The sequence below is a fragment of the Vicia villosa genome, linkage group LG1 (genome assembly GCF_029867415.1).
Source record: "Vicia villosa cultivar HV-30 ecotype Madison, WI linkage group LG1, Vvil1.0, whole genome shotgun sequence".
In the NCBI taxonomy this organism is placed as follows: Eukaryota; Viridiplantae; Streptophyta; class Magnoliopsida; order Fabales; family Fabaceae; genus Vicia; species Vicia villosa.
In genome coordinates this window covers 4,021,830-4,028,525 of record NC_081180.1, presented here as the reverse complement: position 1 = coordinate 4,028,525, position 6,696 = coordinate 4,021,830, and positions in this window count along the sequence as shown.

The window sequence follows — 6,696 nt, the reverse complement described above, 5'->3', positions numbered from 1 at the left end:
GCAATTGACGGCGATCAGGAGCCATGTCTAGATTGTACTTGTATTGCTTCATGAAAGCATCATTAAGATCTTGGAAGCAGTGGATACGACTCTTTTCAAGTCCCATATACCATTTCAGGGAAGCACCAGTTAGACTATCTTGAAAACAGTGGATAAGGAGTTTGTCATTCTTGGTATAAGCAGCCATCTTGCGGTAGTACATGGTCAGATGACTTCTTGGACAAGTGTACCCTTTGTACTTTTCAAACTCAGGAGTTTTGAACTTGGCAGGTATGACCAGGTCGGAAACCAAGCACATGTTTTCAGCAGCGACCCCAAAGTAATCAGCACCTTCCATGGCTCTTAGTCTTTTTTCCAGGATTTGGTACTGTTCTTTGACTTCATTAATGTTACCAGCTTCTCTTTGACTTTCACTTTGACGATCTCCAACATGGTACTCAAAGAGAGGATTTCCATAAGCGGTTTGGGCAGCAGCGTGCACGATTGGCTGAGACTCAGTCATGATTGGAGCTTGGAACATTGGTCGTGAAGTTTGACCCAACATAGCAGCAGTAGCGTGAGGTGGAGAATAATCCGGGGGTAAACCAAACTCAGGCCAAGTAGTGGCTGGCCTTTGAATAGGAATGGGGTCTTCAACATCATCGGCGACCTCTTGAATAACAGTCCTTTGAGGCGGTTCTCCTCTAGCAATCAGAACTTGGATCATCTCTGTGAGCTTAGTCATTTCTGACTTTAAATCTTCAATTTCCATTCTGACTTCAGCATTGTGTTGCTCTTGATCTGCCATTCTTCTTCTGACGTTGGCTCTAGTCTCGTACTCGTGTGGAGGAACCAGCTTGACGGTGAACAGAAGACTGTTGAAGATGAATACAGACAACATGAGTTGACAACTCGAATGAATATGGATGCATGAAATTTTTTGTTTATTATTTTTTTATGCAAAAATGGATGCCATGTTATGTAATGTATGGTTTACATGTAATGGATTTCAAATCGTATGGAACAGAAATATTCTGATTTCTCAGCACAGATTGGCACACAACAGGATGGTTCTAAGTTTCTTTCGACAAGGTTCTAGACACGGTTCTCAGAGTTACGAGCTACTTTTGAAAACTTGGTCATCTAGCAAATAACTTCCCATCCAACCACGTTTTCAAATGAAGCCTATTCTGAGTGTGGTTTTCGCACTTACCCACGGTAATAGTTACGTTACGCAAGTTGGGCGCGAAACCACCATTTCCTAAAAGGTCATGGTTTAAGGGTTTTTCTAAAGGTCCCTAGAATTAACGATCCAAATTGAAAACATCATCGCTCAAGTAAATAACTTACTTAACCAAAGACATCTTCTCAAAGGAGCTACTCTAGGCGGGGTATTAGTATCTCCCACTTGACACTACGTCAAGCAAGTTTAATACTAACCCACCATCTTAACTTATGTGTTTCTTGAGCTCGGGTGTAGAGCTTTGTCCACAAAGTGCCAAAAATCAAGATATTCCAACCATACAATAAGAAATCACACAATAAAGGAAATAAATAAGCAAATAAATAAAGCTAACAATAATACAAGAAAAACTAAACTAGGGTTGACTCTCTTAGCAATCCCCAGCAGAGTCGCCACTTTCTGTAGCGGTAAAAATGTGACTCGACGCGTTTTCACGCATTCGAAGTACAACAGAGTCGCCACCGAACTTTATTTATTCCAAGAAGGAAAGGGAAAATATCGATAAAACCCACAAAGAGAAAAGGAATGGATAAGATGGTCATCGCAACCAAATTTAGGTTCGGGAGTCGGTTAAGCAAGGGGAAGGTATTAGCACCCCTCACCTCCATCGTACTCGATGGGACCCATTTAGTTAATCTTGTGATTGTTAGCTTATTATCTACTTGCGTTATTTATTGGGTTGGAAAGAAGAAAGGAACAAAAAAAGATTTTTTATTATTGTGCTCGCCAAGACGTTTGTATCTTGTGCCTACGTATTCCCTAGTGCAATGGGAAAGTCAGAGCAATCGTAGTTCGGGCTAAAACTACGAAATGTTTTGTTGATTGATTTTAGCGAGAGGTACTCGATCGCTTTCAAATGGAAATACTACGCGCACATGGATATGATATCACTACAAGAATGAATAACTAAATCAAGATAAGACATGATTTTGGCCATCATCGCATTCGAGTGGAAGATGTTAGATCTTCACATGTGGAAGTATGTTCGTATTGAAATTGAATAAGTGTCTCGTTTTATGAAAAAAGTGTTTTAGAATGTAAAAGGGTATGAATGAATTGAAAGTTTGTTTGTTAAGAGAAATCAAACATTTAAACAAAAGCTTAACGGCCATCGCTCAAATGTTTGAAAGAGAAAATTGTACAAGTACGTACAACCTCCTCGTAGGTGATGAAGATGATTTGATGAGTTGAAAGAAATTTAATTGGATCCAAGTATTTAAACAAAAGCTTAACGGCCATCGCTTAAGATACTTGAAAGAGTGTTTGTTAAATTGATTTTTATAAAGTCTTTAATGGAGTTTAAACATCCAAACAAAGGCTTAACGGCCATCGCCTAAATGTTTAAAGAACAACTTGTACAAGTACGTACAAACCCTTCTTTCCATTGTAGATAAAATGATTTGAATGTTAAAAGAAGGCATTTTTGTTAGAAAGGTGAACTAAATCGAGTTTGAGAAGTCTTTAATGGAGTTTAAACATTCGAACAATGGCTTAACGGCCATCGCCTAAATGTTTAAAGAACAAATTGTACAAGTACGTACAAACTCTTCTTTCCATTATAGATAAAATGATTTGAATGTTAAAAGAAAAGCGTTTTTTGTAAAAAAAAGGTGAATTAAATCGAGTTTGAAAGAGTCTTTAATGGAGTCTAAACATCCAAACAAAGGCTTAACGGCCATCGCCTAAATGTTTAAGAACAATTTGTATAGGTACGTACAAACCCTTCTTTCCATTTGAAAACTCAAAACTCGATTCGAGTAAAAAGATATTTTTGTATCGTTTTGAAACATCTTGGATAAAATCCCAAACATATATCTAAAGAAGAAAATATTTTTGGTCCTTTTAAATATTTTGATAGAATAGAAACAAAGATATTTTTTAATAATTTTTTATGTAAAGAAAACTCTAAACTCTAATTAATTAAAAAAAACTATTTTTCATTTTTGTATATGTGAAGACAGCATAGAGAAAACAAGACTTAAAAAAAAGTTATTGGGCCAGAAGGGCATGAAAATCGGATGGGATTGTAAGGCCCATTAACAGAATTAAAAAAATAAAGAAAAGAAGGGGCTTGGGCCGGACCGGGTCAATCCCGGATCCGGACTACTTTTATTCTCCAAGAATGGGTTGATTGAACCCTAGTTCCCTTTTCAAACGAAGCAGAACCTCTTCCTCCTCTCTCATATTTCTCTCTGCTCGTTTTCGATTACACCATGGACGAACAGCAACAACAAAAATTTCACTCTGCTCATCTCTCTCGATTCCATCTCTCCATGAACGAAGCAACAACAATCATAAGACAACGTGAACTCCCTGCCTCTCTCGATCACTCTCTCCGGAAATGTTCTCACCGAACAAAATCAGAAACATATTTCAATCAAGAAAGAACCATATCCCCACATAAATTCACTATACGCAGAGAATAGTACAAGTTACAAACAAAAGATGCGGAAATTACATGAACAAAAGTAAAAGCGAAGGATACGAAAACAAGACCAGGTATGATATCTTTCTTCTTTGCTCCTAGTCTTCTTCAACATATCTCTTCTTCTTTCTGGGTTACTGCGAATCTGTTGGTGTGCGTTTCGTGAGTGAGTTTAGTTTGAGTGAGTTATGCGTGAGGACGTTGTGCTGAGTGCAGGGTATTGGGTGAGGTTGTGTGTTGTTTTACGTTTTCGTTGTGCGTGCGAGTTTATTGTTGCTGGTTTTGTGAGATTGATTTGAGTGAGGTAAGGTTGATGTGAGGGTTGTGGTTCTGCGTCGAAGATAGTTGAAGGTTATGGTGTATGAAAGTTTGCTTGGTGGGAGTTGAGGGTATGGTGTTTGAGAGTGAAGGAGTTTGATTCGGCAGAAGTGTTTTGCAGGGGTTAGAGCGGTTTTTCTTGGTTTGTTTGAGAGGTCATTTTGTGGCCGATCCCTTTCTCTCTTGCTGAACTGTGTCTTTTATAAGTAAACTGAAAGGAGTTTTAGGGGGAAAATTTTGAATTAGACCCTTGCTTGCTAAGTTTCTTGATGCCAATTTCTGATATGATGTTCTTTCACCTTTTTTATGCAGGTCCTTGCTATGGCTATTTTGGTGAAAGCCTTGGCTTATTGTGCAGCTTGTCTTGGAGCAAAAAGTGGATGCAGAGCATTTGGAGTGTAGTTTGGATAGTGATAGAGCAAAAAACACGGCATGAGGTGTGGCAGAGAGAAAATGCAGCGTGGGAGAGAGAATGAAGAAGAGCATTTTTGTTTGACTTTTCTGTACTATTTTTTGTAAAAGTGGGCTAAGAACAAAATGGGCCTCAATTGTAAAAACCCCTTTTTTTTGTGTTATATATATCTTATGTACATTTGACAAAAAATAAAACTAATAATAATAATATTAAAAGATAATAAAACTAATAATAATAATAATAATAATAAAAGAAACAAAAGTCGTAAGAACCCAGATAAATGGTAACTAGGATAAGAATATGCAAAGATGAAAAGAAAAAAAATGCAAAACGAAAACTATTTTTGTTGACTTTATTAAAAGTCTATTTCATTTCAAAAATATGCAAAATATGCGAAAACTAAATTAAATGAAATACAGATGCGACACGACCAAGAATGGATGAAATGCGTAGGTCAAAAATTAGGGTGCGACAGTAATCGCCATCATAAATGGAAAGAATCTTGTATGGTCATCACACTCAGGAGAGCTACTTGTGGTGAAGAAGACCCAATACTCGAACCTTAACCAATTGAAATTCCAACAAACAGGGAAGCGAATGGGCACAAGGCAATAGAATCACATCAAGTAGTTTCTCATATTCTTCTTGTCCCTGTTAACAAGTGAAGGCCACTGAGAAGGAAATTTTGAGAAGAGGCAACTGAGATATGAAGTAAAACCTTGAGAATGACAAGCGTTGTGTAGAACACTCTTTGATTACCGCTTGGACGATTTTGGCGAAGTCACCCAGGAACTTGTAATGCTTTAAGGGATTCGAGCAATGCAAATGATGCAAAGCTCAAGATAAGAATACGTCTTGCTTATCCCTCGATCGGGAGCCCCAAGCAACTTCCACACATGTACAGGAGATGATTACCAATTTAGCTTCAATATCCATCATTAGGAGTGAGAGTGGATGATCCTTACATTTCTTGATATCAGGCATTAGGCACAAACCAACAACATCTGAATCAGTGGCGTCATGACTTTTTATGGCTTTCAATCTTTTCTCCAAGAGGTAGAACCTTTTGTCAGTTTTAATAATTGGAAACTTGCAAACTTCAATGATGTGAATTCTCTTTACCAAGAATAGGAATCTCAACAATGCATTTGGCCTTTGAGGAACTTGTCTCAATTCTTCTTGTCAAAGAGAAAAGGATTGAATAAACTCCATACACTGATTCATGTCAGCCCCTACTTCCGTTCTTATCTCAGTCAAAACCCCACAGAGTTGTTCCATTGTTAACTTTTAAGCACGTAGCGGTGAGAAGTCAATTATGTTGCTGAAGTCATAATCTGAGTAGAAAGGGCCCCATATGCTTCTGAGAGAACCATGAAATGCATGATAGTATGAATGCATGTTTCATTTATGGAGAATCCTAAAGTCTTTTCATGCACTTTTGTTTCTCTTTTTTATCTATTATTTTTTTTGAAATCAAGGCTTTATTTCGTATATGATATCTTTTCTTTTTTTGCTTTTCTATTTCCTTTTTCTTTTTCTCCCCTTTTTTTTTGGAAATAGACTTTAGGATCTTCCATAAATGGAGTGGATGAAGTAATGATGTTATGCAATGCAAAAGCATGGGATCAAGGTCCATATAATCTTAGTAACCACTGTACAATCTTCTGAATAACTGATGTAGGTCAGATGTCATGAGATCAAAGGTCCGACATAGGTACCACACAACCATAAGAACAATAGTCACCAACAGAACTGAATAGTCACCGACGGTACCTGTCATGTATATCCCTCCCCACTCACAGGTGAATCTAGGTCAAGGTAGGTCAAAGGTCTCCAGCGTTATCAGTTCTCCTGAAACACCATCATTGTTGCAAATACATGCCAACAACGGTATCTCATTTGAACCTCGGCTGGTCGTGGGTCTCATGATCGCAATCAACAGAACCTGACATTCTGTTGGCGTCATGACTATCCACTCTATCCTAGGTATCCTAGGTGTCAGCTCTGGCCTGGGTATTGGGCCTTTACCTCATAGAATCATCCCACCCAACCTGCAAACAGTGAAAATATGTGGCCCCCACGGGGGACCCATAATATAGTCCAGATGCATGCGGAAAGTAAACATGATATGCAAGCAGGAAATAAACATGATATGCAAGCATATATACAGGATGAAAACATATAAGCAAACAAATAAACACCCAATAAAACGAAACAAACAAAGGCTAGGATCGACTTGCTTAGAATCCCCAGCAGAGTCGCCAGCCGTCGCACGCTCGCGAAAAAGGAACAGAGTCGCCACCAATATATTTATCC